This window comes from Jaculus jaculus, chromosome 5, assembly GCF_020740685.1.
Source record: "Jaculus jaculus isolate mJacJac1 chromosome 5, mJacJac1.mat.Y.cur, whole genome shotgun sequence".
In the NCBI taxonomy this organism is placed as follows: domain Eukaryota; kingdom Metazoa; phylum Chordata; class Mammalia; order Rodentia; family Dipodidae; genus Jaculus; species Jaculus jaculus.
Window position 1 is genome coordinate 91,579,394 of NC_059106.1, and position 13,621 is coordinate 91,593,014.

The 13,621-nt window shown below is 42.3% G+C and overlaps 1 pseudogene; it reads left to right on the forward strand.

Moving 5' to 3' along the window:
• Positions 1–9,851: 9,851 nt before the first annotated feature.
• Positions 9,852–10,591, forward strand: LOC101598600 (annotated as a pseudogene).
• The last annotated feature ends 3,030 nt before the right edge of the window (positions 10,592–13,621 follow it).

Genomic DNA, 13,621 nt, shown 5'->3' on the forward strand with positions numbered 1-13,621 from the left:
GTTTTCATCATCAATGTCTCTTCAGTGTCCCAGCTTGGAGGCTCTTGAAGTGATTCATGAAAAGGAAGATAATGGTAATAGATATAGAGACTCAGATATAGAAATGTTTTAAAGCAAAATCAACAGGAAGTTAGGAGAAGAGGAAGTTGAAAACAAGCCTATCTTTCAGCTTGGGTAACCAGGAAAAGGCTGGAAGAATTCTAGAACCATACAGAAGGCTTGTACCCAGGGACAGAACTTGGAAAGATGTTTAGTCTGCTAGGTATGGTGGTCCTTTAGTGCCAATTATCATCATCATTCTGGGAGCCACAATAATAAATATTTGAAAGCTCACAGGTATCCCACACATGTTTAGTATTCCCAACTCAGACCACTTGAGCATCCAGCAAGAATTAGCTGAGAGGGAGAAGCCTCAAATGTTCAAGAGCCTATTTGACTCACCTATTTGAGGACACTACAGTGCTCAACCAATACCTGCACCCCCGCCCCTCCCATAGTTGCTCTAAACAGCTAGGCTCTAGGAAGCCACATTTCCTGTGAACTCACAGCAGTTCTCTTGAGTTAAGTACTCTAACAAATGCAAAATCAGATTTTAAAGAAAATGGGCATAGAGAGAGGGTTATTCACATGCACCTTAGAACCCCCTTCGGAAGAGGCCTACATCTTTGTTCTCTTTTCTGTTTTGATTTTTGAGACAAGGGCTCCCTATGCTAGCTCAAGCTGGTCTGCTTCAGCTTCCTGCACGCCAATATTCAAGGTCTGCACTACCATGTTCTGCTCCAGTCCAACTTGATCCCATCCCTCTTGCAACTATTTAATGTTGCTGATGTTGCTACTGAACTCACAGCTATGTGTATAACCTGGAAAATTCTAGTTTGGTGACTTCATGAACAAGTCCCACAGGTTTTTCTCTTTCTTAGTTCAGAATCCAACAAGTAGCACTTAAAATTAAGTAGATGATTGTGACACTAGCTCCTATGTGACTTAGATGAGGCTGAAGAGAGAGTTAGCTTCTGGTCCTGCTGACTTCAGAGTGGGAAGGTAATTGCTGGTAGTTTACAACCTAGCTCCCTGGAGGCTCTGACTCCCTGGATGGACTGCTCCCCCCAGTGAGGTTTCTGATGGGGACAATGATTATTGTATGTATGCTTTTCTTGCCTTTTAAAAATGATCACAGAAGAAAGTAACAGTACAGAGATAATGTTCTTGCTGCTATATGCTTAATTTCAGTTCAACTTACCATTTAAAAATTTTCTTTGGAGACTGGAAAGATGGCTCAGTGGCTAAAGTGCTTGCTTCCAGAGCCTAACAACCTGGGTTCAATTTCCCAGTACCCATGTAGGCCAGATGTACAAAGTGGCACATGCATCTGAAGTTTATTTCCAGTGCCAAGAGGCCCTGGCATGCCCATACTCTGCCCCCCCCTTCTCTCTGATTTGGTAGGAGTGGATTTTTCTCTGTGTTGACCTCCTTCACCCTTGTGCTGGTACCTGGTTCACCAAGAAAACAGCACCCTTGCTTGTTTCGCCAATTTTTCTTAGTTTCAGCCGGGGCTCTTTTGAGGTTTGATGGGATGGCTCTCTCCTTAGGATCTACATCTATCTGAAGAAGAGAAGCAGATTCTCCAATGGAGAGTAAGTTAGCACCAGACAAATGTGATAACCCTTACTTTTTTATAGAGAATTTAATAGGTGTAGGCCCTCTTGTAGCCCACGATTGGTGGTAGCTTGTTAAAGAGTAGCCTTATGTTTGGATATGTTTCTGACTTGTTTCCCAGATCTAGCTATGGGTCCTGTACCACTGAGGGGATCAGTTAGCCAAATCAAGAGCAGTTGGTTTCCCACCATGGCTGTGCACCACTACTGCACTTGTGTGAGCATCACAACAGGTTATTTGCTGCTAAGTAGGTTAGACCATGAGTTGCTTGGACAGATATTGGCCATTTTCTCCCAGTCGCCCATGTAGCATCTTCTGGCACTACACATGCTGACTGTCTGAGGACTGACTCTCTTCCAGCTTCCAGCCATGCCATTCCATTTTACATGTCAACCACATGAGGTGTCTTCAGCAGTAGGGTCTTACCACTAACCACTGGTGGGTCATCAAGTACTCTGACAGAAATCTGTCTGTCTTTTAGGAAACCTTGTAGGTCTCTCTGATCAAAAGCTCATTGTGGATGATAGCCACATGCTGGTACTGGGAGTTACAGGTCAGTGCCCACTAAAAAAAATGAAGAAAAAGATAACTAATGTAAAAGAGTTAGAGAGAAGAGAGAAAGAGAGAGAAGCTGCAGAAGATTAAGGTCAGTCTTCATCATACCCTCTCCAGTATCTTGTGGCTCAGCTGTTCCCTCTAAGGGCCTGGTGAAGGTTCAGCAGAATTAACATTGTGAAGATGGCAATCCTACCAAAGGCAACATACAGATTTAATGCAATTCCAATTAAAATCCCAACATTGTCCTTCATAGAAATAGAAAAAAATGATCTCAAATTTCATATGGAAAGGCAGAAGGCCTTGTATATCCAAACATATCCTCAGCAAAAGAAATACCTCTGGAGGCATCACCATACCTGATCTAAAGCTATATTACAAAGCCATCATAATAAAAACAGCATGGTACTGGCATAAAAACAGGAGTATAGACCAATAGAATAGACTTGAGGACCTGGACTTTGGGTCAAGCAATTATAGCTACTTGATATTTGACAAAGGCCCTAACAATATAGGCTGGAAAAAAGACAGCATCTTCAACAAACGGTACTGGACAAACTGGATAACTATATGCAGAAAACTGAAACTTGATCCACACATTTCTCCATGTACTACACTCAAGTCCAAATGGATCAAAGACCTCAATATAAGACCAGGAACTCAACTACTACTGGAAGAAAATATAGGAAGTACTTTCCATGATATAGGAAGGGAAAAAGACTTGAATAAAACCCCAGTAGCTCACGATCTTAAATAGTCACTTAACCAATGGGATCACATGAAGCTGAAGAGTTTCTTTGCAAACAAGCATACAATAAGCAAAGCCAATAGATTACCCACAAAATGGGAGAAAATATTTGCTGGTTATCCAACTGACAGAGGCCTAATCTCTAGAATATACAAAGAACTCAAAAAATCTAAAAAGTAAAAAGTCAAACACCCCACTCACAAAATGGGGCAAAGAGCTGAACAGGCAGTTCACAGAGGAAGAAATACAAATGGCAAATACACACTTAAGAAAATGCTCATCATCCCTAATCATCAGGGAAATGCAAATTAAAACAACTATGAGATTCTACCTTACCCCAGTAAGGATAGCAAACATCAAAAAATCAAATGAAAATAAATGCTGGTGAGGATGTGGAGAAGTAGGAACACTCATTCACTGTTTGGTTGTTTTGAGGTTGAGTCTCACTCTTGCTCAGGCTGACCTAGGAATTCACTCCAACTAGCCTTGAACTCATAGTGATCTTCCTACCTCCACTTCCCAGGTATTAGGATTAGGGCTGCAGAGATAGTGGGTTAAAGGTATGCACTATCATGTCTAGCCCATTTTAAGTTTTGTTTTTTATATAATTTAAAAATTCTATTTATTTTGAGAGAGAGAAAGAGGCAAATAGAGAATGGGTGCACCAGGATCTCTAGCCACTGCAAATGAACTCCAGATGCATGCACCACCTTGTGCATCTGGCTTTTTAGGTAATGGGGAATCAAACTGGATCCTTAGGCTTCACAGGCCTTAACCACTAAGCAATCTCTCCAGCCCTATTTTAACTTTTTAATATTAGCAGTTTCTCATTGACTGTGGAGCTGCCATTTTCTGTCAGATTGGCTGACCAGTGTTTAGTGGTCTCAACTTCCCACAAGACTAAGGTTGCTGGTGTGCATAGCCACACCTAGCTGTTCATGTGGGCAATGGGGAATCAAACTCAGGGCACATTATGTCCTCTCAAGCCCTTAGCCTTGTGTGACAAGCAGTCTTAACCACTGAACCACCTCTCCTGTCCATGTTTTAGCATTTCTAAAAGCTAAAAAGCCCCAATTAAATACCAAAAGTGGGGCCTGGTGAGATGACTATGTGGTTAAAGGTGCTTGCTTGCAAAGTCTGATGGCCAAGGTTCAATTCCCCAGTACCCATATAAAGCCAGAAGCACAAAGTGGCACTTGCATCTGGAGTTCATTTGCAGTGGCAGAAGGCCCTGTTGTCACCATGTTTAATTCTCTCTCTTTCTATCTCTCAAGTAAATAAATAGATAATATTTTTTAAACTTTTTTTTTCTGTTGTTTTGAGGTAGGGTCTGAGTCTAACCCAGGCTGACCTGGAATTCACTCTGTATTCTCAGGGGGGCCTTGAACTCATTGTGATCCTCCTACTTCTGCCTCAGTAGTGCTGGGGTTAAAGGCATGCACCACCACACCTGGCTTGTTTTTATTTATTTATTTGCAAGCAGAGAGAAGAGAGACCCACAGAGAGAACAGGTGTACCAGGGCCTCCAGCTGCGCCAGCCCTTTAACCACTAAGCCATCTCTCCAGCCCAAAGATATTTTCTTTAAAAAGAAAAACTAATAAGGCTGCAAAAGGTAGTGTGCAGATGGAGCAGAATAAACACTAAGAGTAAGGCTAAAAAATGAGACTAAGAAACGTGAACACAAAGCTACCAGTCAGAAAAAGCAACTCCTGTTCCCTCCATTCTGAGTTCAGAAATAAGGGAGACTGCTGCACTACCAATGATAATGATTAGGAGCAAGATAGGAGTTTGAGGCCACCTTGCCCTTGAGATGCCCAGATACTAGCCCTTTACAATTTTTTTTTTCGTTTGTTTGTTTTTCAAGGTAGAGTCTCACTCTAGCTCAGACTGATCTGAAATTCATTATGGAGTCTCAGGATGGCCTCAAATTCATGGCGATCCTCCTACCACTGCCTCCCAAGTGCTGGAATTAAAGATGTGCACCATCACACCTGGCCACTCTGTTATTTTTTCATTTTTATTTATTATTATTATTTCTGGTTTTTGAGGTAGGGTCTCTCTCTGGTCCAGGCTGACCTGGCATTAACTATGTAGTTTCAGGGTTGCCTCGAACTCATGGAAATACTCCTACCTCTGCCTCCCGAGTGCTGAGATTAAAGGTGTGTGCCACCACGCCCCACATACTCTGTTATTTTCAATTCCTGGTTCTTCCTCATCCTTGGAATCTTTGACAAGTTTCCCTTCCCCCTCACCAGTGCACTTTTGTTGTTGTTTTTAAGGAGGCAGACAGAGTCTCACTTTAGCCCAACCTCACCTGGAACTCTTTCTTTCTTTCTTCTTTTTTTTTTAACCTGGAATTCATTCTGTAGCCCAATGGTGGCCTCAAACTCTCAGCCTCCCAAGGCCTATGCCACCACACCTGGCTCCAGTGGTTTTTTGGTTTTTTGTGTGTGCGAGAGAGACGGGGGTGGAGTGGGGGGGGGGAGGAGAGGGCGAGGGAGAGGGAGAGAAAGAATTAGTGCACCAGGACCTCCAGCCACTCAACTGAACTCCAGACCCATGCGGCCCTTTTGTGCACATGCAATCTTGCGCTCTTGCATCACTTTATGAATCTGGCTTATGTGGGACCTGGAAAGTAAAAAATGAGTCCTCAGGCTTTACAGGCAAGCACCTTAACCACTAGGCCATATCTCCTGCCCTCCAGTGGGCTTTTATAAGCCTGCACTTTTCCATCTAACCTATCAGCCAATCATAATCTTTTATCTACATTTAAACTTAACCAATAAGGTCGATCCCAACTCAATACCTAATTTCAGCTAGGCATGGTGGTTCCATATATGTCAAGGGCAGGCTCATCTCAATACATAGAAATGGTGGTGCATGACACTAATCTCAGCACTCAGCAGGCAGAGGTAGTAGGATTGTTGTGAATTTGATGCCACCTTGAGACTCCAGCATGAACTCCAGGCTAGCCTTTTTTAGAGCAAGAACCTACCATGAAAAATCAAAAGAAAAAGAAAAAAGAAAATAAAATCAAAATCCAGCATGCTGATGGGCAACCCACTTCTTGGGACACCTTTCCGATGCCAGTAGCTTTTTACTTTTTTTTTTTTACTTTTTTTTTTTTATTGACAACTTCCATAATTGTAAACAATATCCCATGGTAATTCCCTCCCTCCCCACACTTTCCCCTTTGAAATTCCACTCTCCATCATCTCCTCCCCCTCTCAATCAGTCTCTTTTTTAGTTTTTTAAAAATTTTTATTTATTTATTTGATGGGTAAAGAGAGAGAGAGAATGGCAGCCACTGCAAACAAACTCCAGAGGCATGCACCCCCTGGTGCATCTGGTTAACATGGGTCCTGGGGAATCGAAACTGGGTCCTTTGACTTTGCAGGCAAACGCCTTAATGCTAAGCCATTCCTCCAGCTCTCTTTTAGGATTTTACTTTCACTGCCTGAGGAAACTTCATTTGCTTGCCCTTCTTCCTCCCCACCCCATCCCACCTCCAAGGTAGGGTCTCGCTCTAGGCCAGCTGACCTGGAATTCACTATGTAGTCTCAGGGTGGCCTCAAACTCCTACCTCTGCCTCCTGAGTGCTGGGATTAAAGGTGTGCGCAACCACGCCCGGCTTACCTATGAAAACTTTTACCAAAGGGCATTCCTAGGGATGGGAAAGAGATAGGAGTTAGCTCCTCAGCAGTGAAGGCAGGGTCCATGGTGAATTATAATCTAGTCACATTACCTGTTTTAAGATACATGTAACTCAAAAGGCAAAAAGGAAAAGGCTTGAGTATCTTTCAGAATGAATACAACCAGTTGGGAGAGGGAATGGACAAGATGGCCATGATGCCTAATCATGTTCCTGATTGGGCAAGCAACACATGATCAGCCTATCAACTGAGCCTGGGGACATACACAGGGCGTGTAGGCCCCTCACTAGTTCAGCCCATGATGAGTATCAACAGACCATCTCACTAAAGATTACTTCAGTCTCCATCCAGTTCCTGTCATAAGTCCCATAAAAGGACAGCAAACCAGCTCATTGTTAGTTTGTTAGTCTCTCCCTCTCTATCTGTCTCTCTGTCTCTCTGTCTCTCTCTCTCTCTCTCTCTCTCTCTCTCTCTCTCTCTCTCTGTGTGTGTGTGTGTGTGTATGTATTTGTCCTTCTCACTTGGGAATACCTCTATCTCCTAGTAAACTCACTTTTGCTTGCTTACTCACTCCTGCACATTCCTTAATTCCTGTCTGGTGTACAGCATGAGTTTAAGGTCCACGGATTCCAGGTGCAGCTTTGGTGGCCACTGATTTTTCTAGCACCTCAGCCCACTGACTGAAACCCACTGAGAGCCGAGAAAAATTTCCCAGGGCCCTCAAACCCTACATCAGCAGGAATTAAAATATTCTACCAAGGGAGGGGGAATTTTAGCCAGTATCTTCTATTTCAGGCTATTGCCTGTGTATGTCTTCTTGTTTATTTGTTGATTGGCGTGGGTATTTTGGTCATTTTTTTCATTTTGACTATTTTTGTCCTATTTTTTTCTCTAATGTTTTAGTAATTTAGTTTCTCTTGCCATTTCATACATTGTTAAACTGCTATGTTTTAACTTCTTTCACACCAGAACAGATTTTAATGACTAACCCTCACTTTTCTACCCCTATAAACCTTAAGGCACTTGCCTGCAAAGCCAGGGGACCCAAGTTCGATTCCCCAGGGCCCACATGAGCAAGCTGCACAAGGTGGCACATGCATCTGGAGTTTGTTTGCACTGGCTGGAACTCTTGGCTCACCCATTCTCTCTCTCTCTCTCTCTCTCTCCCTCTTTCTCTGTCAAGACAATAAATAAAATATTTTTTAAAAATCTTATCTTTTGCATTTATATCTAATAGTCTTCCTAATACCTCATACCTCCAGCCCATATACTTTCCTTCTATGCTGTAACTCTTGTGTATTAGTCACTTTCTCATTGCTGTGACCAAATGCTTGACTAGAAGCAACTTAAGGGAGAAAGGGCTTATTTCAGCTCACAATTTAAGGTTGAGTCATGGTGGGGAAGCTTGGTGGTAGGAGCTTGAGGCAGCTGGTCATACTGAGCCCACAGTGAGGAGCAGAGTGATAAAGGCTGGTGCTTAGCTCATTTTCTCTCTTTATGCAGTCCAAGACTCTAGCCCATAGAATAGTGCTGCCAACATTTAGGGTAGGTCTTCCCACCTCAGTTAACCTAATCTAGAGACCCCCCCCCTTACAGACATGCCCAAAGGTTTGTTTCCATTGCAATCTGAAATCCCATCAAGTTGATAAGATGAACCATCATATCCTCTTTCTTCCTTCCCCTATTCATTAATCATTGCATTATTTAAATACTAATTCCTTTTAGTCTAAATAATCCGTAAACCATATTTCTCTTACCACTACCCTGATGCCATGGTCTCTGAGAATGAATGAGGCCACATTGTAAGGCAAAATAGTCTCCCTCTTTTTAATATTTTCTATTTGTGAGGGTGGGGGAGAGAATGAGAATGGGCACACCAGGCCCTCCTGTCACTGCAAATTAACTCCAGATGCATATGCCACATTGTGCATCTGGCTTTATATGTGTACTAGGGAATAGAACACAGGTCATCAGGCTTTTGCAAGCAAATGCCTTTCACTGTTGAACCATCTTACCAGGCCCCAAAGAGTTTCTTGCAGCCTTGCAGTACCAGGAACACCAATAAATAAATCAAGACTGCATCTCTCCCATCAACTACCATAGAAAATGCAATTTATAGGGAAGATATCCCTTGAGGATGACTGACAGAAAATAAGATAACCAATTAGAGTTGGAAAAAGTGGAACTTTTAAAAATGGAATAAATATCCATCCCAACAGATACACAAAGCACAAGAGAGCTGGAGAGCTGGATTAGCAATTAAGGTGCTTGCCTACGAAGCCTAAGGACCCAGGTTCCATTCCCCAGTACCTACATAAGCCTGAAGCACAAGGTGACTCATGTGTCTGGAGTTCATTTGCGGCAGCTAGAGGCCTTGGTGTGCCCATTCTCTCTCTCTGCCTCTTTCTCTGTCTCAAATAGATAAATAAGCTGGATATGGTGGCACATACATCTGGAGTTCATTTGCTGTAGCTAGAGGCCCTGGTATGCCCATTCTCTCTCTCTCTCTCTCTCTCTCTCTCTCTGCCTCTTTCTCTGTCTCAAATAGATAAATAAGCTGGGCATGTGGCTCAGCACTTGGGAGGCAGAGGTAGGAGGATCATCATGAGTTTGAGGCCACCCTGAGACTACACAGTGAGTTCCAGGTCAGCCTGGGTTAGAGTGAAATCCTACCTCAAAAAAAAAAAAAAAAATCAAAAGAAAATATTTAAAAAGAGAAAAATCTAATATCTTATAAAATTGAAAAAAAATACAAATGTTATCTACTTTTACCAAAAACACCAACATCCTCCCCTTCTTTTTTGCCTCTATAGTTGCTCCTTCTATTTATGTTCTTCCCCCTCTTATACCACCTTTCCACCCAATGCTACTCACTAGCCCCACCATGCTTTCTTCTTTTTCTTTACACTCAGTCCCATAACAAATAAAATAGTCAACATAATACTATCAATGCCCCTATACTCCCTAAAATATTTGGTGCTTAAGGGGTGATTATGAGATAGTCAGCTGTTACTCCATTTTCCTAGTGGGTTTTCCCATAGAGACTGTTGCTGCAGACAGAAATGAACAATCAGATGGAAACCGGGGATTGGGGATAGAGCCTAGTGCCTTAAATACCAGTCTAATGGAAAACAGCACCTCAACACTACTAAAACTTAATCTCTTCTGAAAACTACAAACACCTCCACTGGAAGAAAGTTAGCTTAAGTTTTAAAAAGTACAGGTGAAACTTGGGAAGATGGCAGCCATGTCTGTGTTAGAGGCACCAGTTGGAGGCTTTTCTTTTGATAACTGCCACAGGATGTCATAGTTCTTGGAGCAGATACAAGAGCAACTGAAGGGATGATTGTGGCTGACAAGAACTGTTCAAAAATTCACTTCATATCCCCTAATACTTATTGTTGTGGTGCTGGGACAGCTGCAGACACAGACATGACAACCCTGCTCATTTCTTCCAATTTGGAGCTCCATTCCCTTTCCACTGGCCGCCTTCCCAGAGTTGTGACAGCCAATAGGATGTTGAGGCAGATGTTTTTCAGGTATCAAGGCTATGTTGGTGCAGCCCTAGTTTTAGGGGGAGTAGATGTTACTGTACCTCATCTCTACAGCATCTATCCTCATGGATCAACTGAAAAGTTGCCTTATGTCACCATGGGTTCCGGTTCCTTGGCAGCTATGGCTGTGTTTGAAGATAAGTTTAGGCCAGTTATGGAGGAGGAAGAGGCTAACCAGCTGGTAAGTGAAGCCATCTCAGCTGGCATCTTGAATGACCTGGGGTCTGGAAGCAACATTGATTTGTGTGTCATCAGCAAGAGCAAGCTGGGCTTTCTTCGCCCGTACTCAGTGCCAAACAAGAAGGGGACCAGGTTTGGTCATTACAGGTGTGAGAAAGGGACCATAGCTGTCCTCACTGAGAAAGTCACCACGCTGGAGATTGAGGTGCTTGAGGAGACTGTCCAGACAATGGTTACTTCATGAATGGTACTAGGAGTGTCTGCTTACTGTTTTAGAAGACTGGAGGCACCAGAGACCCCCCCCCCATAAGACATGTATTTGGCTTGTGTTCTCTGAGTGAAAACTCAATAAAAGAAAAAAAAAAAGCAAAAAAATAAATAAAAAATAAAAAGTACAGGTGCCTAAAGAGATGGCTCAGGGGTAAAAGGTGCTTGCTTACAAAGCCTGCTGGCCTGGGTTCAAATCTCCAGTACTCAGGTAAATCCAGATGTACAGTGGCACATGTGTCTGAAATGTGTTTGCAGTGGGAAGAGGCTCTGGCATGTCCATTCTCATCAAACCCCCTCCTTGCAAATAAGAAAAAAAAAAGATAATTACAAACTTCAACCAACAAAATAATTCCAGACACACAAGTCCTAATGCAAAAATGCAAGTAACATGGAAAATCAAGACAACATATCTCCTCCAAAACTTACTAATCCCACAGTAATGGCCATTAATGAGAACAACTTAGATGAAATTCCAGACAGTAAGTTAAAAAGAACAGTAGTAAATATGTTCAAAGAATTCAAAGAAGACATGGGAAATTTAAATTTCTTCTTCTTTTTCTTTCTTTCTTTCTTTCTTTCTTTCTTTCTTTCTTTCTTTTTTTTTTTTCTTGGTTTTTCAAGGCAGAATTTCACTCTAGCTCAGGCTGACCTGGAATAATTCACTACAGTGTCTCAGGGAGGCCTCAAACTCACAGCAATCCTCCTACCTCTGTTTCCTGAGTGCTGGGATTAAAATCGTGCACCACCACACCCGGCTAAGTATACAGACCATGGAAATAGATGGAAAGTAGCAAGCGAGAAACCAAATCACATATAAGGGCACACCCATCAGAATAACAACAGAAACTGTAAAATCCAGGAAAGACAACTGGCAACCCAGACTACTATATCCAGCAAGACTATCTGTCATAATTGAATAAATTCTGTAGCTTCAAGCCCAATATCTGTAAGCAGTGACAAACTCTCTGGGATTCCAATTCTGCCCCTCCAGCTGGGCTGCTTTATACCCAGGAAACAATTCATCCTATGTGCCAGTAGCTCTTCTTTTTTTTTTTTTTTTAGTTCTTTTGTTTATTTTTATTTATTTATTTGAGAGTGACAGAGAGAGAAAGAAGAAGAGAGAGACAGAGAGAGAATGGGTGTTCCCGGGCTTCTAGCCACTGAAAACAAACTCCAGACACATGTACCCCCTCGTGCATCTGGCTAACATGGGTCCTGGGGAATCGAGCCTCAAACTGGGGTCCTTAGACTTCACAGGCATGCACTTAACTGCTAAGCCATCTCTCCAGCCCACAGTAGCTCTTCTTGGCAGCCATTCTGTAGTCCTGGCTGGAATCTCCACTGCAATCTACAGCTCATCCTCATAGCTCCATTAGGTCTCCATGCAGGTAATCCAACAACCCTGCCTCACACTGCCCAGTGTCCATCCCTTACATCCCCCCCCACCCCGCCAAATGACCCTCTCCTGCAGTTGTTACACTCTCATACTACGAGGTAGGCTACCAAATTTGTTAATCCAGGGAGGAATAAAGCAGACTTTGAAGAGCAGGAAAACTCCATCATTCAAGTCTCCTTTGAAAAGAGTCAGCATTCTTTCTGCTGTCCCAATACAGAACAGCTGGCCCAATCTCAATGGCTGTTACAATTACAATTATTGCTGAATGGGTACTGTCTCCAGCCCCAAACTTTCATTTCTTTCTATGTCACATCCAGTCAATTTCTACTCAATGCAACCCTGCACAAGTTCTCAAGACATGGAATCATGCAGTAAGCATCCCCCACACAAACTGCCTCTAGCCCAATCTGGACAAAACTCTCTTCCTCTCATAAACCAAATCCATAGTTCTTACTGCATTTAGGTCTTTCAACTCTGACTAGAATGTTTCATCAAACTCGGCTTCAGCATTTTAAGGCATGTCTTAGACCAAGGTTTCAAATCCTTCCACAAAGCAGTCAAAAGCCACACGTTTCTAGCTCAATGATCCCAATCTTTATACCAATTTTCTGTTGTAGTTACCTTTAAATTGCTTGCATAAAAAAACAACTAGAAGCAGCTGCTGAAAGAAAGGGATTTATTTTGGCTTGCAGTCTCGAGGGGAAGCTCTATGACAGGGAAGGGATGATATAAGCAGAGGCTGACATCACCTCCATGCCACAGCAGGTAGACAACAGTAGCAAGGGAATGAGCCAAGCTCTAGCAATGAGAAGCTGGCTATAGCATTCTTAAACCCACCACAACAACACACCCCTTGCAATAGGCTCCACTTTCCTAACTGCCATCAGTTGAGTACCAAACATTCAAATACATGAGTTTATGGGGACATCTAATTCAGAGCAACACAATATACTTTCACTGTTTGTATGGTTTCAGCATCACAGTAATGTTGGCACCATGAGATGTTATGTTCTTTTTTTTTTTTTTTTTTTTTTTGCTCTAGAACATTTTTTTTATTAACAACTTCCATGAATATAAACAATATTCCATGGTAATACCCTCACTCCCCCCCCCCACCTTCCCCTTTGAAGCCCATGTTATATTCATTCATGGTGACCTAAGAGAGTAAAATGCAGTGATCATCAATAATGCTTTTTTCAAATTTTTATTAACAACTTCCATGATTATAAAAAATATCCCATGGTGATACCCTCCATCCTCCTATTTTCCCCTTTGAAACTCCATTCTCCATCATATCCTCTCCCCATCTCAATCCGTCTCTCTTTTATTTTGAGATTATCAATAATTTTTAATCCAGCACTGCAAATTAACAGGCACTTAGTGCTATTTAGGAGTCAGACAAGTATTCTTATTGAGTGTATCACAGCACCTTAGCAGCACCTCATGTGCTGCCCACCCCACTTTACAATTATCCTTGTGCCTCATGCATACCTGCAGCTGAAATGTGGAAGGGTTCTATTCTTTCTTTCTATTTTCCTGCCAATTAATTGTCATAATAAAAGTCAACATATTAAAAAAAAAAACAACAACAACAGAGGGCTAGAGAGA